This window comes from Aotus nancymaae, unplaced genomic scaffold (genome assembly GCF_030222135.1).
Source record: "Aotus nancymaae isolate 86718 unplaced genomic scaffold, 86718_ANA_hifiasm-v0.15.2.pri h1tg000059l, whole genome shotgun sequence".
Lineage (NCBI taxonomy): Eukaryota > Metazoa > Chordata > Mammalia > Primates > Aotidae > Aotus > Aotus nancymaae.
The window spans coordinates 58,384,087-58,408,842 of NW_026988473.1; the positions used below are offsets into that span (position 1 = coordinate 58,384,087).

Here is a 24,756-nt window from a genome sequence, read left to right on the forward strand (position 1 = left end):
GAAAGACCTAATGGAAAGAATATATTTGCTTCTAATTTAGAATTAAAACAACCACACCCCACAGATCAAAACTCATGGAAACTTCCATCATCCTTGGTCAGTATTTAGAGTGGCATTTCTGAAGCAGTTCTAAGAGATGCTTAATATGCTCCTGAATAAGGTTTCCACATCAAATACTTTTGTGCAATGTTTCATATTATATCCCTGTCTTGGAGATCCCTGTTGCACATAGAAGTCTCTGAAGAGCTCTGCAAAAAATGTTTGTTTAACCTTAATTGAATGTTTTATAATAAACTTGCTTGTTGATGGAAACTTTTATACATGGAATATCTATTTTCATCATATAGAACACATACATGTTGGAAATGCTGGGTAAAGACCACTGGCTGAGAACAAAGGAGGCCAAGTTGTGGTCTTGGCTCTGCTACTAATTTGTGGGTTTTTTTTCCCCCCGGAGACAGAGTCTTGTTCTGTCACCCAGGCTGGAGTGCAGTGGTACAATCTTGGCTCACTGCAACCTCTGCCTCCTGGGTTCAAGTGATTCTCCTGTCTCAGCCTCCCGAGTAGCTGGAATTACAGGTGTACGCCACCTTGCCCGGCTAATTTTTATATTTTTAGTAGAGATGAGGTTTTACCATGTTGACCAGGCTAGTCTCGAACGCCTGACCTCGTGATCCACCTGCCTTGGCCTCCCAAAGTGCTGGAATTACAGGCGTGAGCCACTGCACCTGGCTCTAATTTGCATTTTTAAACTCTTCTGTGAACTTCAGTTTCCTCACCTGCAAAAGGAGAGGGTTATAATCAGTGATCTAGAGAGAAAAAGGACTACAATTTATTGCAGACTCACTTTGTGCCGGGCTGTGGATGAACCAGCAGGGTCTGTGCTTAGAAGGGCCCCTACACTTGGTTTAATACTCTGCTGTCACCATCTTTAAATTCGTAGTAATTTTTGAACGAGGTGCCAGGTTTTTCATTTTGTACTGGGACTTGCATTTTTGTATTGGTTCCATGTGACATTATCTGTACTATTCATATTAGTCTAGTGAGAATGTACATATATTATTGTGATATACAGATATGAAAACTGAGAATCAGAGAGGTTAAATAAATAGCTCAAGGTCACATAGAGAATGAATAGCAGAGCCAAGATTCCAGTCAAGTTCATTTGGTTCTAAAGCTTTTGCTCTTCCTACTAGACCAGCTACCAGTGCAAATAGTCTATGATTCTAAGATTCTTTTGTTCTTTAAACTACAACTAGATCTGTCTCACTATTTAAGAAACAGAATGACTGTTAATCCTGTTCACTGACTGACTGAGTGCATATCTGGCCAAACGGATTAGTGAATGATAAATTAGATGTCAGTGAATGAATGGCTAGACATCAGGGACTGAATAGCTATAGAAGTTAGACATGGAGTCCAACAAACTTGATCTGCCATTTACTAACCATGTGACGTTGGGCAACCCACTTCTCTGTCTCAGTCTACCTCATAGGTATATTGTGGAGATTATATGAAAGAATGTACTGCCTAACACATGGCAACCCCTCAGTAGAGTATTACTATTCTTTTATTAACCGGGCCAGGCTAGGTTTGCTATTGTGATATCAGAGCTCCCAGTATTGTAGCCCATTTGATTTGCTCAATAGCAAGTACAAGAACATTATATTTCTTTTTTTCTGAATCAAATCAAATTTTTATCTGTCTAATTTAAATCCAATTAAATTTAGCTTCACCCCCACCTGCCAGTTTGTGGAACATCTAATTTCAGAGACTTTGTGGGAATGCAAAAATCCCAAGGCTTCCCCAATCTAGAAAACCTGGGAGACCATCTCAGTCCATTGCAGTTGTTGTGAAGATACTCATTGTCCAAGCAGGTGTGGAGCATCCAGATGTATCTAGCCCACTTGTGCAAGATATTTACTCCTTCCATTGTAAACCTGGCCACCAAGAACTCATGTATGGTCCCAAAGCTATGGTTTGGTAATTATCGCCCAGGTATCTTTGTAGTCATCACTACTAGAGTTACTAGGAGGGCAACGGAAGAGAGTTCACGGGCTGATCTGCACCACCCTTCCATCCTCCTGGTCTTGTAGAATCCAGCTCTTGTCCCTTAAATCCTCAGAGCTTTCCTCTCCCAGACAATCTAACTCCGACCCTTGAGGAATTTATACTTTGGAAACAGAGACCTCCCAATATTTTCCTCCTGAGGTAATGGAAGTTCCCAACCTACAAAGGACTGTCCTTCCAAATAGAGTGCAAATTTCCTTTAAGTCTTTAAATAAATCCACAATAGAAATAATTCATTAATTCACTCAATTACACAATGTTCTCAAACTTTTTCAACTTCTGTGAAAGCTCTCATGTCCCCTTTCTCCCTTGGCTACTATATTTTGTGTCTAAGTCTATGTGTCTTTATTACAAACTGGGTAGGTGAGGGGATGGAGGTGTGGAGAAAGCAGCAGTTCTAGACAATATGTTGCTGATTCTCTCCATTCCTAGGTGATGATGGTCATGACCAATTATTTGGAATTTCACATTTCACATCTTCAGACTCCCTTGGAACAATGAGAACAGTGGGTGGAAAAAACAGGCTTTGGAAGCCTTGATTTATGGGAATAAGCTCATATGTCATGGCATGGGGGCTTGATGCTAGGGTACCAGAACAGGCTAGGACACTGGTGACTCTGGAATAGGTAAAAGAGAAGGAAGCAATGGCCAACACTGCTCTCCCTGGTGTAGACAATTATGCTGGATGTCTGCCAGATGAAGGGCAAAATTCTGTGCTCTAAAGTAGCAGCAGAGCTGTAGACCTGTAGTGCTGGGCCCTCTAGTGGCTAGTTCTTCTTATTCAATGAATATAGCTGGCTGTTTTCTACATAGCTGGTCTCTCACTGCCTTGCCTTCTTTTTGGTTTGCTAGAACCACTAACTGCCTTCATCTACATTCTATCATCCATTGCTCTATCCTTACTGGCACTGAGTTTGGAATAGACTCCATGTTAGGGCACAATTCTTGAGGAAGGGATTGCTTCTCTTGGAAACAGACTGAGATGGAGAATTGCATGCAGAAGGTTTTTGGGGGAAGTACTCTTGGGAAATAGGAAGTGAGAAAGCAAGGGTTGGCAGAGGAAGAAGCTAACTCACAATGTGGTTGCCACTGAAGTCTCAGCTGATCCTTTGGGGAATTCTGGAGCCCCTCAGAGTTGCCGCAAATTGGTGATGAAATCAGTGCTTTGGATCCCTGCATCAGTCCCTCATTGGTTGTAAGCCGCCCCCAGAAGGGGCTATAACCTTGGTGAGACAGTTCCCTGTGGCCCAGGGCAATGTGCAGTGAGGAATTCAGTTGTTCATCAAATATTAGTTTTTCTTCTCTTTTTCTTTCCTGCTCATGAATTTCTGACTTTCTTGTTCCCAGGAGCTCATTCTCCATCACAGTTCAACCACTGCCACAGTTGGTTCTCTAATTTCATCCAGGGAAATCATGTTCTTGGTTTTTTAGCAGCACCTAAAAGATTCTTTTTCTATATGTTTGGCTAAAAGCCTTGCTTTGTCTATTTCCTCCATGCCTAAACTGATATCTTGGCTATTACTCCAATGAGAAGATTCTTTTTCTATACATGGTTGGCTGAAAGCCTTACTTTGTCTATTACTCCTATGCCTAAACCGATTATCTTGGATGATATTATTCCAGTAAGAGGAGAGATCAGACTCACCTGTGCCAGAAAAAAAATGGGCAAATGTCACACTCCTAGGATACGCTAAGTTATACTCAAAAGGCTCCTATTTTTGCCCTCTCCCTCCAAAACATGATCTAATCAGAGTAACAGCACTTCTTCCTTCCCAGCAGGGTTATAAATGCTTTTATCTTGACTAATCCTGTGGGGCAGACTGAAGAGGTTGGGGTGAAGATATCTGTGGCTGTCCACCAGAAATCATTCTCTTCTTTCTCCATAGTGATAGGTATTCCCGGCGGGGGAGTCCAGGGGCAAACGGTGCGGCGGGGGGGGGGGGGGGGGGTAGGGGGGGGGGTAGGAGGAGACCAGGCCTGGCAAGGCGGTCCGGGCAGCAAAGCCCAGGGGCAAACGGTGCAGGAGGGGCAGGAGGAGACCAGGGACGGCAAGCCGGTCCCGGAGGGGGATTCCAGGGGCAATCGGTGAGGGGAGGGGCAGGAGGAGACCAGGCACGGCGAGCCGGTCCCGGCGGGGGTGACCAGGGGCAAATGGTGCGGGGGGGGGGTGCCAAAAGGAGACCAGGGACAGGGAGCCGAACCCGGTGGGGCAGTCAAGGGGCAAACGGTGCGTGGGGGGGCAGGAGGAGACCAGGGAACTCTAGCTGATCCCCACGGGGGAGTCCAGGGGCAAAATGTGCCGGGGTGGCAGCAGGAGACCAGAGAAGGCGAGCCGGTCCCGGCGGGGGAGTTCAGGGGCAAACGTGCGGCGGGGGGCAGCAGGAAACCAGCGGAGTCCAGGGGTAAATGGTGCGGGGCGGGTCAGAAGGAGACCAGGCACGGCAAGCCGGTCCCGGCGGGGGAGTCCAGGGGCAAACGGTGCGGGGGGCGGGGCAGGAGGAGACCAGGGACGGCGAGCCGGTCCGAGCGGGGCAGTCCACGGCCAAACGGTGCATGAGGGGCAGGAGGACACCAGGGACGGCGAGCCTGTCCCGGCGGGGGAGTCCAGGGGCAAACGGTGCGGCGGAAGCAGGAGATCAGGGACTGCGAGCCGGTTCCTGAGCGGGAGTCCAGGGGCAAATGGTGCGGGGGGGGGGCCAGGAGGAGACCAGGGACTACGAGCTGGTCCCTGCGAGGTAGTCCAGGGGCAAATGGTGCGGGGGGGGGCAGGAGGAGACCAGGGACGGTGAACCGGTCTCAGCGGGGGAGTCCAGGGGCAAACGGTGCGGGGGTGGCAGGAGGAGACCAGGGACGGTAAAACGGTCCCGGCGGGTCAGTCCAGGGGTAAACGGTGCGGGGGGGGGCAGGAGGAGACCAGGGACGTCCAGCCGGTCCGGGCGAGGTAGTCCAGGGACAAACAATGCAGGAGGGGGCAGGAGGAGAACGGGGACGGCGAGCCTGTCCCGGCGGGGGAGTCCAGGGGCAAACGGTGCAGGGAGGGCAGGAGGAGAACAGGGACTGCGAGCCGGTTCCTGCGCGGGAGTCCAGGGGCTAATGGTGCGGGGGAGGCAGGAGGAGACCAGGGACGTCCAGCCGGTCCGGGCGAGGTAGTCCAGGGGCAAACGGTGCAGGAGGGGCAAGAGGGGACCAGGGATGGTGAACCGATCCCGGCGGGGGAGTCCAGGGGCAATCGGTGCGGGAGGGGGTAGGAGGAGACCGGGGACTATGAGCTGGTCCCTGCGAGGTAGTCCAGGGGCAAACGGTGCGGGGGAGTCAGGAGGAGACCAGGGACGGTGAACCGGTCCCGGCGGGGGAGTCCAGGGGCAAACGGTGCGGGGGTGGCAGGAGGAGACCAGGGAACCCTAGCGTATCCCCACGGCGGAGTCCAGGACCAAAAGGTGCTGGGGTGGCAGCAGGAGACCATTGACGCCGAGCCGGTCCCCACGGGAGAGTCCAGGGGCAAACCGTGCCGGGGAGTGGTGCAGGAGGAGAACAGCGCCCGCGAGCCTCTCCCTTCCCTTGCCGGCAGCTCGGACAACGCGGAAGTGCCGGCTCTGCGGCGACCTCCATCACCAGCCCGCGCATGCGCGTGCTGGAAGAACCAGCAGCCCCGCCTCTACTTCCGGTTGGCTACGCGTGCGGGGCCGGCCTCTGAAAAGGTCGTGGCGGCGGGCCTCCGGAGGCCTCACGCGGCGGTGTGTCGCCTAGGAGCTGCGTTGTCTTCTCCGCAGAGCAGAGTCCGTTAACCTGCACCTCCCGCTGCGTCCTGTGTGCTGCTGGCCGGAGAAGCATAGGTAACAAACTCCGACCCAGCAGCGCGTTTATGTGGGTCAAAAATAGAAAAAGTGTGTCCGGACCCTGGGGAGGTGGGAAGTTTCCTTTAGGCCAGGAGTTCAAGGGCAGCCTGGCAAAGTGGTGTGACCCCATTTCTGTAGTCCCACCTCATCCTCCCAGCTACTTGAACCCCAAGGTTCAAGGCTGCAGTGAGCTGTGATCCTACCACAGCACTCCAGCCTGCGAGACTGAGGTAAACCCTGTCTTAAAAACTAAAAAAGAAAACTATCCAAGCGTGCGACATTGGGGGACTGCTTAAAGACAAACTGAGGCTGCCTGGGCCCTGTAATCCCAGCACTTTGGGAGGCCGAGGCGGGAGGATGGCTTGGAATCAGGAGTGTGAGACAGGCCTGAGCAACATGACAAAACCCCGTCTCTACAAAAAGATACAAAAATTAGCCAGGCACAGTGCATGCCTGACCTAATATTTTGTATTTTTTTGTAGAGATGGGGGGAGTCTTGCCCCCGTGTTGCCCAGGCCGGTCTCGAACTCCTGAGTACGAGCCGTCTTCTCACCTTGGCCTTCAGAGTTGTTGGGATTAAAGGTGTGAGCCACGGCGCCCCACTTGGGTTAGGCTATTTAATAACAAAGTCTGTGGCTCGGCTTGGTGGCTCACACCTGTAATCCCAGCACTTTGGGAAGCTGAGACACACCACTTGAGGCCAGGAGTTTGAGCAGAGCCTGGGCAATATGGCAGAACCGTGTCTCTACTAAAAACACAAAAATTAGCCAGGCGTGGTGGCACTTGCCTCTAATCCCAGCTACTCAGGGGGCTCAGACAGGAGAATGGCTTGATCCAGGCAGGCAGAGGTTGCGGGGAGCCAAGATCATGCCACTGCACTCTAGCTTGGGCAACAGAGTGAGACTCCATCTCAAAAAAAAAAAAACAAAACAAAACCCTGAAGAAGAAATGTCTACTTCTGGGGGTTGTGTGGGGGACTGCTGACAGAACTGGAAAAACTTTCTTCAGGTGGGGTTGTTTGTTTTGAGATGGAGTCTGGCTCTCTCACCCAGGCTGGAGTGCTGTGGCACAATTTTGGCTGACTACAACCTCCTCCTCCCTCTCTTCAGGTTCAAACAGTTCCCATGTCTTAGCCTCCTAAGTAGCTGAGATTACAGGCATGTGCCACCACACCAGCTAGTTTTTTTTCAGAGACGGGGTTTCACCATGTTGACCAGGCTGGTCTCGAACTTCTGACCTCAAGTGATCTACCCACTTTGACCTCCCAAAATGCTGGGATTACAGGCATGAACCACTGCACCCAGCCCCTTCAGGTGGGTTTTGAGGCTTCACTACGATACTGGTTTCCTGTTTCTGCTGCAACAAATTACCACACAATTAGGGCTTAAAACAACATAGACATAGCTGGGCGTGGTGGCTCACACCTGTAATCCAGCACTTTGGGAGAGTGAGGTGGGCGGATCACCTGAGGTCGGGAGTTCGAGACCAGCCTGACCAACATGGAGAAACTCCATCTCTACTGAAAATACAAAAATAGCTGGGCGTGGTAGTGCATGCCTGTAATCCCAGCTACTCAGGAGGCTGAGGCAGGAGAATCGCTTCAACCTGGAAGGCGGAGGTTGCAGTGAGCTGAGGTCGCGCCATCGCATTCCAGCCTGGGTAAAAGGAGTGGAACTCTGTCTCAAACAAAAAGCAACACAGACGTATTCCTTTACAGTTCTGAAGGCCAGAATTCTAAAGTCAGTCCCACTGACTCAAGGTGGGAGCAGGGCAGGTACCTTCTGAGGCTCTGTAGGAGAATGAGTTTCCTGGCCCTGGAGGCGTCCTGCACTCCTCAGCTGTGCTGCCCTTGTTGAATAACTCGAGGTTCCTGCTTCCATCACTACACTTCCCATCGCTCTCCATCACCTGCTCTGCTCTGATAAGGATCTGGGTGAGTACATCAACCCCCCTGTGACAAGCCAGAATAATCTTCCTTGCCAAAAATCCTTAACTTCATTATATCTGCAAAGTCCCTTTTACCATATGAGGTCATGTTCACCAGTTCCTGGGATTAGGTTATGAGCATCTTGGGGGGGTCACTGTCAGCCTATTACAGGTATGCTGCAAAACTATTACACCTTCCTGGTGTTTCAGTGATTGGGAGAAAAAGGGTTGGGATTTTTGCTTTGGGGTTCCTCTTAAACTTGTTTTTTTCTTTTTTGAGATGGAGTCTTGCTCTTCTGCACAGGCTGGCTGCGGTCTCCGTTCCCTGCAACGTTTGTCTCCTGGGTTCAAGTGATTCTTCTACCTCAACCTCCTGAGTCGCTGGGACTACAGGTGCCTGCCACCATATCTGGCTAAGTTTTGTATTTTTGGAGGAGATGGGGAAAGGGAGGGGGTAGTGGAAGGTGGGGGAGGGGACAGAAGTTTCTGCTATGTTGCCCTCAGCTCACAGCGATCCACTTAACTCTGCTCCCTAAGTGCTAGGATTACAGGCCTGCATCACCTCGCTGGCTGCTGTAAAGTCTTATTTCCACACAGCTGAGACATGTTTTAGGAAGTTTGCTAAAAGACCCTTGGAGACATTCTCATTGTGGCCTCCTTGTTGTCTTATTTAATTTGATTGATCTTTTCTGCCCTCCTCCTTTTCAGAAATTAAAAGGATAAAAAGAGGTACTAGACTTTAAAACTTCTCTCACAGTGTCCAATTAAACTAATTATAAGAACCGCCAAAAAAGGGAAAAATTTTTTCAGAAGCAGTAAAATGGTATGGACTGTCGAGATGTAAAATACAGGAAATAAGTCATCATATGTTAATGTTGCTCTGAAATAGGGGCATATTATTGACAGTCAACCTTTGCTCAATTTTCAGAGAAATGGAATGATCGTATCACTAATCTACGTAAACACATTGAAGAATTATCTGAAAGAAAATATGGTATGTCTAAACTGGAAAAGTCCTGTAATACTTTGTTCATGAGTGTTTACACAATGGAGTCGCTGTTCATCTTGTAGTGTCTGTCTAAATATTAGAAACATTCTTTGTTTCTAGATTACTGCAAAGCTAAGGAAAAGCTGTATCTCTTAAATTATCGGTTAGCATTTCTTTGAAACTTTCAGCATGGATATTGGGGATTTATTTACATATTTATTGCAAAGCCCTGGATCTTGGGGATTTAATTAATATTGTATTTCTTTTTAACTAATTGTTTCTCCTTATCTGCTTTGTTAAATTTGGTATTAGGTCGGGCATGGTGGCTCATGCCTGTAATCCCAGCACTTTGGGAGGCCAAGGCGGGCAGTTGATGAGGTCAGCTTGGCCAAGTCTCTTATCCTGTCTGAGCCTTAGTATTGTCTTTTGTGGTTGTGAGAACTGAAGACCTATCTCGAAGATTTGATAACATGCTACAGTGCTTCACATAATACTGGGTATATAAATACACAATAAATGCATCTTCCTTAAGTTTTTATTTACTTATTTATTTATTTTTGAGACAGAATCTTGCTCTGTTGCACACACTGGAGTGCAGTGGCATGAGATCTTGGCTCACTGCAACCTCTGCCTCATGGTTTCAAGCAATTCTTCTGCCTCAGCCTCCCAAGTAGCGGGGATTATAGGCGTGCACCACCATGCTCAGCTAACTTGTGAATTTTTTAGTAGAGACAGGGTTTCACCATGTTGGCCAGAGTGGTCTTGAACTCCTGACCTCAAGTGATCCACCCGGCTTGGCCTCCCAAAGTGCTGGAATTTCAGGTGTGAGCCACTACACCCGGCCTATGTTTTTATGATATTGTTAATTTAGTATTATTCTGAGTACAAATCATTTACTGTTAAAGTTTTATGAATTCACTGTTTTATAAATTGACTGACAATTTTTATAAATGTCAGTGCTTTTATAAGTTGAAACTGATTATGTTGTGGGGGCTTTTGTTGTGATGGTGGTTTATTAGATTATTTTGTTTAAAGACAACAATGTTCATCTGTTGTGAAATTACAAAACGTGAAATTATAAAAACAATCTTCACATTTTATAATTTTAAAGCAATATTAATGGTAATTGCCTTAGGGAAAGTTATTTTTTTGTAATATGAAAGTATGATATTCAAGTTTAGTGTACAGCAAAGGATATTAAATCTAAGCACTAATGTGCTGTATAGTGCACTTGAAACATTAGTACAAATATCAGTGTTTAGCAGATAGACCTTAACACACAATGATAGCAAAAAAATGGAGCTGTTTTGATGGGAACTGTTGGTTATGTTTGATTTTAATACTCCCCATGCTCTTGACTTTCTTTTTTTTTTTCTTTGAAACAGAGTCTTGCTCTTTCACTCAGGCTAGAGTGCAGTGGTGTGATCTCAGCTGACCGAAACTTCCACTTCTCAGGTTGAATCGATCCTCTTGCCTCAGCCTCCCTAGTAGCTTGGACTACAGGTGAGTGCCACCATGCCTGGCTAATTTTTTAATTTTTAGTAGAGATGGGGTTTCACCGTGTTGGCCAGGCTGGTCTCGGACTCCTGACCTCAGGTGATCCAGCCACCTTGGCCTACCACAGTGCTGGGGTTACAGGTGTGAGCCACCCCCACTTGGGTAGCTCTTCACTTTTTTTTTTTTTTTGAGATGGAGTTTTGCTCTTGTTGCCCAGGCTGTAGGGCAATAGCTCAATCTCGACTCACTGCAACCTCTGCTTCCCGGGTTCAAGCTGCTATTCTGCCTCAGCCTCCAGTGTAGCTGGGATTACAGGCATATGCCACAGTTAATTTTATATTTTATTAGAGATGGGTTTTTTTCATGTTGGTCAGACTAGTCTGGAACGGTCTACCTCAGGTGATTTGCCTGCCTCAGCTTGCCAAAATGTTGGGATTACAGCCATGAGCCACCATGCCCAGCCCAGCTCTTGACTTTTTATAGCTGTTATATTAGTTGAATCTTGAGTAAATAAATGCTAGCTTAAAAGTTGCAGTTCAGGGAATCTTCTGTTTCCGTTATTAAAAAAATTATTTTTATAAGTCCAATAAGGTTACACTGATGTTTCTGTTTTGAAAATATTACTTCTTCCATTTAGTACTGTATGTATTAAATAATATTAGCTGGTATGTTTTTCTCTCTTTATAATGTGGTTCAGATTTCTGTAGAAAGTCTGGCTGTATCTACATTGCCTTAATGTAATGGGATCTATGTATCTTTTCTTTTCTTTTTGAGCTGGAGTTTTGCTCTTGTTACCCATGCTAGAGTGCAATGGGGTGATCTTAGCTCACTGCAACCTCTGCCTCCTGGGTTTAGGTGATTCTCCTATCTCAGCTTCCCAAGTAGCTAAGATTATAAGCACTCACCACCACAACTGGCTAATTTTTGTATTTTTCATAGAGATGCGGTTTTGCCATATTGGCCAGCCTGGTCTCCAATTCCTGACCTCAGGCGATTCACCTGCCTTGGCCTCCCAAGTGCTAGGATTACAGGGGTAAGTCACCCTGCCTGGCTGTAGTGGGATATTTCACTGCAAACTTTGATGAACAGAATATTAGCACTTTGGGTGTTATTTTTATTTTCCTCACACTGTTTTTCTTTGGACTGAATTACAATAACAGAAGTAAAGATGAAATTATAAAAGTTAAAGAGCAATGCCTGGCTCAGTGGCTCATGCCTGTAATCCCAGCACTTTGGAAGGCCAAGGTGGGTGGATCACGAGGTCAGGAGATCGAGACCATCCTGGCAAACATGGTGAAATTCCGTCTCTACTAAAAGTATAAAAATTAGCTGAGCATGGTGGCGGGCACATGTAGTCCCAGCTACTCAGGAGGCTTAGGCGGGAGAATCACTTGAACCTGGGACACGGAGGTTGCAGTGAGCTGAGATTGTGCTGCTTCACTTCAGCCTGGCGACAGAGCGAGACTCCATCTGAAAAATAAAAAGTTAAAGAGCAATACAGATTGTGTTTAAATGATCTCTCTTTTTCTTTTTGTCCCGATAGCTCAAACAGTAAAAGCCAATGGTCTGTTGATGATCCTATACCCCTTTTCTCCAGTCTCATGTTGAAGATCTCTATGTAGAAGGACTTCCCAAAGGAATGTTTTTTCCTTTGTGAGACAGAGTTTTCACTCTTGTCGCCTCGGCTGGAGCGTAGTCGCATGATCTCGGCTCACTTCAACCTCTGCCTCCTGGGTTCAAGCAATTCTCCTGCCTCAGTCTCCATATGGGCCAGGCTGGCCTCGAAATCCTGACCTTGTGATACACCTTCCTTGGCCTTCCGAAGTGCTGGGATTACAGGCATGAGCCACTGTGCCCAGCCTATTTTATGTATTTTTCATCTTCCCCTTTTTAATTTATCTGGGTCCAACTTTGAGTCAGTCATGCCAGTGTTAGCTTTTGAAACATGAACACCGCCCACACCTGACTGGCATGCAACTTACATTTTCTTTTACAATGTTGTGCTACTTTTGCTGAAGAAGAGAGTATCCATGTCTTGCTTTTAGGCCTGAGATTTTCATAGCATATGTGGGAATATATGATTGTTTTTGTAGATATGTAGAGGAAGATAGCCTTGAATGCAATGCAATATTAAAGGATTCCATTTAAGATTTTGTAGTATGCTTCAAAGAGCTGTGTGTTGCCAAGTTGCCACTTTACTTGTGAGGACACATGCTCCATGAAGCAACTTAGGAGACAATTTGCAATTATTTTTTTTTTGTTACTCTTTAGAAACCTCAACTGAAGATTTAGTTGTGCTCAAGCATTCAGATTGTCTTTTCTTAATTTTTTTCTGAGAGGGAGTCTTGCTCTGTCACCTAGGCTATGTAGTGCAGTGATGTGATCTCGGCTCACTTCAACCTCCGCCTCTTGGGTGCAAGCAATTCTCCAGCTCAGCCTCCTGAGTAGCTGCGATTCCAGGTGCCTGCCACCACACCCAGCTAAGGTTTGTATTTTTAGTGGAGATGGGGTTTTACCATATTGGCCTGGTTGGTCTCAAACTTTTGACCTTGTGATCCGTCTGCCTCAGCTTTCCAAAGTGTTGGAATTACAGGCAGGAGTTACTATGCCCAACCTGTCTTTTCTTTTCAAAACCACCCTTGGTGATTAAATATTAAATATGTACTAATGGATATTACTTTGCTAAATATTGCCTAGTGAATATTAAATATTCTCACCTTTCAGACATGAACTTTTGAATTCAAGAACTGGAGATTTACAGCTTGATAAACCAGCTTCAGAAGGTACGTCTTCAGTCTTAGGCCAGATGAGAAGATTATGTGCAATAATTATTTAATGATTAACATTGATTTCTTTAATGGTACCTTCCACGTGAAATAATATGTCTCTAACTATTAATTGTTTGCCAGGATAAGAGAATTCATGCTGTCAAAATTCTAATGCCCTCTAAAACAGTCAACTTATTTTCTTTGTATTAACCCATTATAAATACATGTGGATGCTGGATTAATGGGTAGACAGCAGTAAAATAACAATCTTTGTCCTACTTCTCAGATGCAAGATTTATTTGGCGTAGCGCATCGAACAGTTTATTGTTCAAGTCTACGCCAGTCAACTGAAAAAGCATTCATCAAATGCTCATGATACCCAGAACATAAGAAGGTTTCCTTTTAGAGTATGCAGCCATGCGTATCATGTCTTCATTGTTAGATGTGTTTTCAAAGAAATAGAATTGATTTTCTCACTAGTTTTGGCTCTGGCGTGGTGTGGGGACAAAACAGAATGGAATTAAGCTGTTTAGATTTACTAAAATGGGAGGATTGCCAGCAAGATCGTGTCCCTAGTCTCCCCATAGCAAATGTCGCCTGCTAGCTGTTTGTTTATTTATTGAGATGGAGTTTTGCTGGGTTGCCCATGCTGGAGTGCAGTGGCATGATCTCAGCTTGCTGTATCCTCCCACCTTCTGGGTTCAAGCAAATCTTCCCACTTCATGTTTCAGGTAGCTGGGATTACAGGCACCTGCCACCGTGGCTGCCTAATTTTTGTGTTTGTAGCAGGGATGGGGTTTCACCAGGTTGGCCAGGCTGGTCTTGAACTCCTGACCTCAGGTGATCTGCCTGCTTCGGCCTCCAAAAGTGCTAGGATTACAGGCATGAGTCACTGTGCCTGGCCCGGTAGCTGTTCTTGAGCACACCGCGTTCTGCTTTTTTCAAGCTTTAATGAATGTCTGGTTCTTCCTTTTTTTGTTCAGTGTTAGCATTGTTTCAGTAATAAGTACATTATGGAATCTTAGAAATAGTTTTAGTCACAGGAAAGAAAAGATACTGCCTATTTTATAATAATAATATTTAGGCCGGGCATGGTGGCTCACGCCTGTAATCAAGCACTTTGAAGGCCAAGGTGGGTGGATCACCTGAGGTCGGGAGTTCAAGACCAGCCTGACCAACGTGGTGAAACCCCGTCTTAAAACAGTAATAATAATAATAATAATATTATTATTATTATTATTTAACAACCCAGGTTAGTAAACCCATTACATTGAGAAAACTTGTATTTTTGTGTTTCGACAGTAAAGGAAGAATGATGTGCCAGAATCACCAAACTAAGAAAGACGGTGGATCAGCTTTTCTGCAAAACAATTGGGTAAGCCTTTTTTCCTCCTTTAAAGTATGTTACTGAGTAATGTCTTTTGTTTTGTTTTGTTTTGTTTTCTTTGTATGGAGTCTTGCTCTGTCACCCAGGCTGGAGTACAGTGGCTCTCTGAAACCTCCACCTCCCGGATTCAAGTCATTTTCTTGCCTCACTCTCCCGAGTAGCTGAGATTACAGGCGCACACCACCATGTATAGCTAATTTTTATATTTTTTTGGTAGAGGTGGATTTCACCATGTTGGCCAGGCTTGTCTTGAACTCCTCATTCTGTGATTTCCACGTTTTGGCCTCCCAAAGTGCTGGCATTACAGATGTGAGCCACCACACCTGGTGGTAATGTTTTTTACAATGTTTTATCTTAGGAAAGTAAATACAATGAGTAGGACTCAGCTCCAGTTTTCTCTGTTTTTTTTTTTTTTTGGTGATGGAGTTTCAGTGTTGTTGCTCAGGCTGGAGTGCACAGTGGCACTGTCTTGGCTCACTGCAACCTTCACCTCCCAGGTTCAAGCGATTGTCTTGCCTCAGCCTTTCAAATAGCTGGGATTGTAGGCACCTGCCACCATGCCTGGCTAATATTTGTATTTTTAGTAGCGTTGGGGTTTCATCATTTTGGCCAGGCTAGCCTAAAACTCCTGACATGAGTTGATTCCCCCTCCTCCCAACATGTTGGGATTACAGGCATGAGCCGCTACACCTGGAGTCTCATCCTGTCACCCAGGCTGGAGTGCAGTGGCAGGATCTCAGTTCACTGCAACCTCTGCCTCCCAGTTTCAAGTGATTCTCCTGCCTCAGCCTCCCAACTAGCTGGGATTATAGGCATGACCACCACTCTTGGCTAATTTTATATTTTCAGTAGAGACAGGGCTTTGCCTTGTTGGTCAGGCTGGTCTCAAACTCCTGACCTCAGGTGGTTCAGCTGCCTCAGCGTCCCAAATTGCTGGGATTACAGATCTGAGCCACCATGCTTGGCCATCCTACAGTTTTTAATATGCATAGATTATGGAAATTTTAATCCTACATAAGAGGAGAGAGTCGGGTAATGGAACCACATATGCTTTTTACTGAGTAGATTTTTCTGTACAGTCGAAGGTTTTCTGCAGGAGGATTGACACCATTGGGAAGCCTCTTTTCTTTGGGCTTTACCTGTGCCTGGGTGTCACTGTGTAGTAACAGAGCTTTGGCAGTAGCCACCGCTGGGCATTTGAAGGTACAACCTCAGCCAACCTGTCTCATCTATCGTGTTCCTTAAATACTTCATCAGCACTTCAAAATACTTAGTTTTAATTTTTTATTCAACACCTTTTGCCACCCAGAGTTGCTCTCTGCCCCATTTTTATTCTGCTTCTCAGCAGAATTCTAGGTTATTGTTCTCTGTCCCCCCATTTTTCATAAAAATGTTCAAATCTTGTGGACTCTTTCTTGGCTCCTCTCTGTCTCATTTTCAGTCTCTTGAGGCCCCTGCCCTCATCCTGTCTACACTGGAGAGTGCCTGAGCCCTCTTTCTTTCTTTCTTTCTTTCTTTCTTTCTTTCTTTCTTTCTTTCTTTTTTTTTTTGAGATAGAATCTTCCTCTTGTCACCCAGGCTGGAGTGCAGCGGCACAGTCTTGGCTCACTGCAACCTCTGCCTCCCTGGTTCAAGCGATTCTCCTGCCTCAGCCTCCTGAGTAGCTGGGATTACAGATGTCCGCCACTATGCCTGGCTAATTTTTCTATTTTTTCAGTAGAGATGAGGTTTCGCCATGTTGGCCAGGCTGGTCTCAAACTCCTGACCTCATGATCCACCTGCCTTGGCCTCCCAAAGTGCTCAGATTACAGACATGAGCCACTTTGCCCAGCCTCTTTCTCTCTTCTTACTGTGTCTTACTTACAGATAATCCCACCCTGCCCACCTCTTGAAAATATTATATTGTCTGTGTCTTTGAGACTCTCATTCCTGGCCCTGAAGATGCTTCTCATTACCAGACCTCTATATTTACCTATCTGCTTGACCCCTCCTCAGGCTTCATATGTCCCAGGCAACGTCCCCATTTCCCTCTCCATGAGCTCCTCTCAGGGTCTACCAGCTGCCCAAGCCAGATGCCCAGGAGTTACCCTGAGGTATGATTGTCTCCCTTCCCGTATCCAGCCTAGCAAGGCCTGCTGACTCTGCCCAAACACAAAGCCCGGGTTCTACCCCATCCTCCTTCACTGCCCTCCAGTGCTCAGTTAGAGCCATGCCACAGAACGGCCAGGTCAGGCTCATTGGAAGCAGGAGGTGGAGCCTGTCATTCTCTGGACTGTCATCTGCAGTGGCTTCCACTGTACTTGGAGTAAACCTCACAGCCCCTGATTGGATCTGCAGGGGCATGGGTGAGCTGCTCTCTGCCATTCCTCTGCTTTTCCCACGTGCCCTCTGTGGATTGCTTGCTCTGTGCCAGCCACTCTGGTCATTTGTGTGCCTCTCTTCCTCTCAGGTCACAGCCTCCTGGCACTGTTGCGCTGAGGGCTGGTGTTTGTGGAATGCTGTTATTTGAGGGCTTTCTGCGCTTCTCCTTTCTATTAGCATCACTGTTGAAATGTCACCATGCTGGAGAGGTCTTCACTGAGCACCGTCTCACCTCAGCCTCGAGGCTCACTGATTCATCCTCCTTTCATTTTTCACAGAGCGCTGCTGGCTGACTTCTTCCTCCTGCTTCAGCACAGTGGCCCTGACAGCCCAGATCATGCCTGTCTTGTTTACTTCTCAAGCAGGTTCTCAAGTGATTCTCCTGCCTCAGCCTCCCAAGTAGCTGGGATCACAGGTGTGCACCACCACACCCAGCTAATTTTATTTTTCATTTGTAGTAGAGATGGGGGTTCCACCATGTTGGTCAGGCTGCTCTGAAGCTCCTGACCTAAGGTGATCCACCCACCTTGGCCTCCCAGAGTGCTGGGATTACAGGTGTGCGCCACTGTGCCCGGCCAGGAATGGATTATTTGTATGCTTCCCCTTTTGAGACGTCGCCATGGCATTTGTAAACTGGCATGGTGTTGGTGGGAGTGTAGTAGCAGTGAGGATGACCAGAGGCCACTCTCGTCACTATCTTGGTTTTGGCTGGCCGCTTTACTGCAACCCATTTGATCAGCAAGGTCTTTATGAACTGTATCTTGTGCTGACCTCCTTCCTCACCCTGTGACTTAGAATGCCTTAACTAACTGAGAATGCAACTCAGCAGCTCTCAGCCTCATTTTACCCAGCTCCTATTTTAGATGGAGTTGCTCTGGTTCAAATGCCTCTGACAGTATTGCTGCTTTCTTTATGGTCCCCGAAAGGGGAAAGGAAATCTTAGGATTTTCATTGCTGTGAACCACTGCAAGTATTGAGGAAATAATCACTACTTCCAACCTCATAATCCTGAAGTCATTTGGTACCTGTGAGTCAGGTGTTGGAAACTGGGCGCTGTGGAAGACAGTGCCCTGCCCCATGCGTTCTGGAGCATTTAATCCCGTGGGGAAATGTGTAGTAAGTAGGAGATACTTACTATGTAAGAAGGGGTTGTGGTCTGGGAAAGAATTAAGTGGAATAAGGGGGATAATGAGGCAGAGGGTGCGATTGGGACAGCCTTGGTGATGCGTGAGGAGCACATTCTGCAGCTGGTCTCACCTCTTTCTAAACCTTGCGGTGTTCACTCTCAACCCCAACAAAGGGTTCTTTTTTGTTTTATAGAAAGTTTGTCAGAATTAGGTTTATATATTTTCTTATTGAATTAACAGAATAATTTGATGTAATGTCACTCTCTAGTATGAGTGAAAGCCTCTAATCTTTTACTGTTACTTCTTTATGGGCATATTTCTTTTTACAGCTATGATAATTATTTCACTTTGTGTGATTTCTCAAAAACGCGTGTTTCTTATGTCAAAGAGCTCCTACACTAGATCCCTTCAGATTTGATGCTAATAACATGAAGTAAGAATTTAAGACAAGTCTTTAGATGTTAAAGGAAAGCCAATCTAATAGCAAAGAAATTAATTAATTAATTTCAAGTTGACATTCAAGTTGAGTTGCGGAGGTGGGGGAGGCAGTTTGGTAAATGAGTTCGGAAGTAAGGAGAAAGGTCTGGCAATAGATACAATTTTGGATTTTGTAGTAGTGTTTTGATAGCAGTTGTTGATAGCACCAAAATAAATTATCAGTGAGCTCCCTGACAGCTCCCTGACTTTGTTTTTTCTTTTTTTTTAATTAATTAATTATTTATTTATTTTATTTTTATTTTTTATTTTTTGAGACAGAGTTTCGCTCTTGTTACCCAGGCTGGAGTGCAATGGCACGATCTCGGCTCACCGCAACCTCCGCCTCCTGGGTTCAGGCAATTCTCCTGCCTCAGCCTCCTGAGTAGCTGGGATTATAGGCACGCACCACCATGCCCAGCTAATTTTTTGTATTAGTAGAGACGGGGTTTCACCATGTTGACCAGGATGGTCTCGATCTCTTGACCTCGTGATCCACCCGCCTCGGCCTCCCAAAGTGCTGGGATTACAGGCGTGAGCCACCGCACCGGCCCCCAGGAGCCGAGCCAAAAGAGGCTGCTGGGAGGCAAAACAAGGCCAGGAGGAGGTTTCGGGCCTTGGGAGGCAGAGGCTGGACCTCCTGGAGACATCGACGGGAGGCACAGCTGGGCCCCAGGGAGCTGCCAGGAGGTAGAACCTGGCCCTGGAGGGGCCCACGTGATGACGTATCGCGCCCATGTTGGGGGGGCCACCGGGAGGGTAAAAACTGCGCCTGCAGAGGTGAACTTCAGGACCCAATGCTTGGGCCTCCCAAGGCCAGCGGGACTGGGCCTCCGGGCCCAACTCTGGACTCCCCACAGCCTCCCCAGCACCAGCTGCTGCCTGCTGGCAGCTTCCCCTTGTCAAGATCCTGCCTGGCTGCCTGGCTGCATCCCAGCTGCGTCCACAGGCCCAGCACCTCCCTCACACTGGCCCGTTTGGGTCCAGCTCGTGCCTGTGGCAAACCCCCCGGACCCAGCTCTCGCCTTGCGCCGGCCTTGAGTCTAGGCCCAGGTCCTCCCTCGCAGTGGCCTTCCTCAGCCCAGCTCACCTATCACAGTCTCTCCCGGGCCAGCTCCTGCCTCCTGGCGGCCTGTCCAGGCCCGAAGCTTCGTTTCCAGGCCTGGCCTCCCCAGGCCCAGCTCCTCCATTCAGTGGTTACCCTCCAGGCCCAGCTCGTGGCATCACCATGGCCTCTGCTCAGGCCCAGCTACTGCCTCTGGGGCAGCCTTTATCCACAGGCCCCGTGCCCGGCCTCCCCATGGCCGCATCTGGCCAAGCTAGTGCCTCCCAGCGGCCCTCCCAATATACACCCCATGGTTAAGCAATTTCAGTTTTTGGACTATACTCAAAACTCCACACACATGACCACAAAGACATGTGCCAGGATAGTCATAGCAGCATTACTCAGGAGATCTGCATACTGAAAACAATTCAAGTGTGTCTCAACAGTGAAATGGATAAATACACGTTAGTGTATTCACACAATGATAAGCTATACGTAATACAAATCAATGAATGAAGGTCACACCGAGTCACATGAATGAGTCTCCTAAATAAAGTCTCCAATATTGGACTCCACGAGGAAAATCGTTTATCCTTTTGAAATGATGGTTGTCTTCAGGGAGGATGAGGCCAGTGATCGGAGGGGGCTGCTGTGGCATTTTCTGGATGTCCCTAAATGTCTGTTTCCTGACATTGGTGGTGATTGCATATGTGTACCTCTGTCCACTTTGTGATAATTCAAGGCACAATGCACTAATGATCTCTGTGTGTACTATGTACCCATGAAAATTAAAAATATAAAATTTGTAAAAAGCAACCACTTCGATTATTCTAAATGCCTAGGAATATACTTACAAAAGGAGAAGCCTAAGAGTTGAAGATGCATTCAAACTAACTACTAAACTAAGAATGTAAAAGAGAGCATTACATGATACCATTTTATGCCCATCAGGTGGGGATACTGAACAGGAGAGATTAATTCCAAGAGTTGGTAAGGAGGTAATATAATGGGATCCTTGCCACTACTGGGGGCAAAATAAATCTGGCTTAGCCATTCTAAAGAGCAAACGGTGCAGGGGGGTGGGGGGCAGGAGAAGACCAGGGACTGTGAGCCGGTTCCTGCCTGGCAGTTCAGGGGCAAACGGTGCGGGGGTGGCAGGAGGAGACCCGGGAACCCTAGTGGATCCCCACGGGGGAGTCCAGGACCAAAAGGTGCTGGGGTGGCAGCAGGAGACCAGAGACGGCGAGCCTGTCCCCACGCGGGATTCCAGGGGCAAACGGTGCCGGGGGGAGGGGGCAGGAGGAATCCAGGGACGGCGAGCCGGTCCCGGCGGGGGAGTCCAGGGGCAAACCGTGCTTTGGGGGCAGGAGGAGACCAGGGAAGGCGAGCCGGTCCCGGCGGGGGAGTCCCGGGGCAAAAGGTGCTGGGTGGGGGCAGGAGGAGACCAGGGACAGGGAGCCGTTCCTCGGACATGACCTCCCAGATAGGTACCTCATTTGCCAGCTCCCCTTGCAGCCAGTTTGTGGCCATGTTGTTTAAACCCTTGTCAATGGAGCTGAGAAGAAGAGATATACACAGCTTTTGCCTTGCTTTCTTTTTTCTTTTCTTTTTTTTTTTTTTGAGATGGCGTTTCACTCTTGTTGCTCAGACTGGAGTGCAATGGTGTGATCTCAGCTCACTGCAACCTCTGCCTCCCGGGTTCAAGCGATTCTCCTATCTCAGCCTCCCCAGTAGCTGGAATTACAGGCATGTACCACCACACCCAGTTAATTTTTTTTTTTTTTTTTTTTTTTGTATTTTTAGTAAAGACGGGGTTTCACCATGTTGGCCAGGCTGGTCTCAAAATCCTGACCTCGGGTGATCCACCCACCTCAGCTTCCCAAAGTGCTGGGATTACAGGCATGAACCCCCACACCCAGCCTGTCTTGCTTTCTTAAGAGTAAGTCCTTGGCCTGGAGTTCTATTCTTTCTCTTTCCTCACTAACTAGAAATGCTTTGACAACGAGTGACCTTGGAAGCTACGTGTTGAAGACGGCAGTCGCTTTTCTCAGTCTTTGAATGTTTGGGTAGAACAGAGCCACCCACCTACTTGTATGGAACCCACACTTTGTATGGAACACTGAGCTTGGACAATACTATACTGGGCCTTTTTTTTTTTTTTTTTTTTTTTTTGAGAGAGAGAGCTGGAGTGCAGTGGTGTGATCACAGCTCACTGAAGTCTTGACTTCCCAGGCTCAGGTTGATCTACCCACCTCAGCCTCCTGAGTAGTCACACACCACCATGCCTCGCTTTTTTTTTTTTTTAAGTTTTTAGTAGAGATGGGGTTTCACCATGTTGCCCATGCTAGTCTTGAATTCCTGGGCCAGTGTTCTTCCTGCCTCGGCCTCCCAAAGTGCTGGGATTACAAGTGCGAGCCACCACACCCAGGCTACATGAGACTTCCTAATCAAATCCTACCAGTTCCTCATATCCTACCACAAATTCTACTTCCTCCCAGAAACATGCATGAACTTCCCTCTCTCTCTCTTTTTTTTTTCTCAGACAAAGTCTTTTTCTGTCGCCCAGGCTGGAGTGCAGTGGCATGATCTTGGCTCACTGCAACCTCTGCCTTCTGGGTTAAAGTGATTCTCCTGCCTCAGCCTCCTGAGTTGCTGGGATTACAGGTGCATGCCACCATGCCCAGCTAATTTTTGTATTTTTTTTTTTAGTAGAGATGAGATTTCACCATGTTGTCCTGGCTGGTCTTGAACTCCTGACCCCAAGTGATCTGCCTGTCTTGGCCTCCCAAAGTGCTGGGATTATAGGCGTGAGCCACTGCGCCCGGTGTCCTCTCCTCTTTTTGACCATCACATTAGTATCAGTTCCCCACACTTTCTGATGCTTAATGGTATTGTTTCCTACTTCATTCTATTTGGTATTGTCTTGTTTTTGTTCATTATTTGTTGTGTACTTCTTGTCTCTTAAACTAGAAGGAGCTCCCAAGATGTGACACTCTGCTTCTACTTTCGTTTCCCCAACAGAACAGCTATCATGAATGCTGATGGGGCCCTAGAGAGGCCTGGCCATCAGCCCAGAGCTGTCCCAATCCCCAGAGATTTGGCCTGAGTCAAATATGAGCACACCTGGGAGCAACTAGCAACCAATGACTGACTGATACAGGGTAGTAAAATAAGGCCACAAAAGGTGGGGCCAATTCTGTGATGAGGAAAGAGCTTTACAACCTTCCCAAGGAATGAGGCTATTGCTAATCTCCAACCAAAAGCCCTCCTGTGCTGACCTTTCTTCCACTGCTCTATTCTGCAGTAGCTTACAGCTGCTCCCTTCCCCACAGCTGATGGGAACCTCCACAAAACCCTCATCTTATTCCCTGCCAGGGTGGCCCACAACCAATGACTGACTGCTTTGGGGATACAAAAGGCCAGCTGCCTTGCCTCAAGGAAGTGTAATTCTGTTGTGGGACTTATGCCCCCATATATAACAGTTCCCTGTGGATCAGGCCAAGGCTAGATGTGACTGAGACACACTTTGTATGGTACTTTCCCTTTTCTGTCTACTCCACTCTCTCCCTTGCAGGTTTTTTCTGAAAAATGCTTCCCATCAGTACATGTCTGCTGGATGGCCAGGTGTGGTGGCTTACGTCTGTAATCTCAACACTTTGGGAGACCAAGGCAGAAGGATTACTTGAGCTCAGGAGTTTGAGACCAGCTTGGGCAACACAGCGAGACCTTATTTCTACTGAAATTCAAACAAATATTAGCTGGATGTGATGGAACAAGCCTGTAGTCCCAGCTACTTGGGCGGGGGAGCTGATGCGGGAGGATTGCTTGAGCCTGGGAAATCAAGGCTGCAGAGAACCCGAATTAGGCCACTGCACTCCAGCCTGAGCAACAGAGCGAGACCACATTCTGTCTCAAGGTCTGTTTTTAGGAAACCCAACTTCAGGCCACTGGTGTCAGTACTCTGCCATCCTTTTCCCAAATCACTTTCTCATTCATTTCTGGGGACTGTTAATATTTATGTTCTGGGCTGTGTGTACCATGGGACCTAAATTTGTCTGAAGGTACATGAAGGTGCTAGTCAAAAACAACTGGGCTCTGTGGAAGTACTTGTAAGGAATACCTACTTACTACACAGGATTGTTATGAGGGTTTTAAAAGCTAAATGAGTTCAGGTGTGTAAAATGCTTAGACCAATGCCTAGCATGGAGTAAATGCTCTTAAGTATTAGTGCAGGAATTTCTGGGATGTTTTTGTTTACTTGTGTATTCCAAGTGTGCCTAGGTGAATGGTTGGCACACAGTAGGCACTCAATAATACTTGTTGAATGAATGATTACTGGTTTCATTTTCAGGGCTTAAGGTGAGGTGCCAGGATTTGGCCAGTAGAGGGCAGAACCTGTGAAGACAAAGCTTCTACAGGCTTTGACTACAAGAGGTTGCAGGACAGGCTTCCAGACAACTGGGCTGGAGAGAGAGCTGAGAGGAGTGCCTATAACATAGAATATATACGTAGACGTGCCTATACCATAGCACATATATATGTGTATATACACATATATATAAAACAAAACTTAGTCTCAAATATATATATTTGGAGACGAAGTTTCACTCTTAATGCCCAGGCTGGAGTGCAATGGCACAATCTTGGCTCACTGCAACCCTGCAAACTTCATTTCCCCAGTTGAAGTGATTCTCCTGACTCGACCTCCGAAGTAGCTGGGGTTATAGGGGTGCGCCACCACACCCAGCTAATTTAATGTGTTTTTTTTTAGAAGCGACGGGATTTTACCATGTTGGTCAAGCTGGTCTCGAACTCCTGACCTCACGTGATCCACCCACCTCGGCCTCCCAAAGTGCTGGGATTACAGGCGTGAGCCACTGCACCTGGCCACTATAAGATACTAGAATGTTTAAATTTTACTCCCTTCAAATCCTAGAATTTTATTTAGTCCAACCTGGATGTGTGTAAGGAAACATACCGAACTCTTACTTTGTGAATTCAGACAGATCCGTTTTTCCAGTCCTCAAGATTTCTGGAATTGCCCTGGTGTCTGTAGCTCCTTCTTTATGAGCTACCCCATATACCTCAGAAATTCTCTTTTGTACTTATGGTAATATACATTGAATGCCTGTAACTTGCAACCAAAATAATTTGTATTATTTCATGGTAATATACATTGAATGCCTGTAACTTGCAACCAAAATAATTTGTATTATTTCATGATTAAGCCCAGAGAGCATGAGGACTGTGTGAATGGGGAGTCTTCACTGAGGACAA

The 24,756-nt window shown here is 47.0% G+C and overlaps 1 long non-coding RNA gene across 2 annotated transcripts; it reads left to right on the forward strand.

Annotated features, from left to right (window-relative positions):
* Positions 1-5,780: 5,780 nt before the first annotated feature.
* Positions 5,781-24,243, forward strand: LOC135270118 (uncharacterized). Of its 2 annotated transcripts, none has more exons than XR_010338368.1 (9): positions 5,781-5,903; positions 7,624-7,839; positions 8,113-8,225; positions 8,761-8,826; positions 10,206-10,323; positions 11,257-11,350; positions 13,042-13,100; positions 14,388-14,460; positions 23,054-24,243. It is a non-coding gene; the product is annotated as an uncharacterized LOC135270118 (long non-coding RNA). The 2 variants fall into 2 exon arrangements; XR_010338367.1 differs by lacking the exon at positions 23,054-24,243 and adding an exon at positions 17,112-18,842.
* Positions 24,244-24,756: the final 513 nt, after the last annotated feature.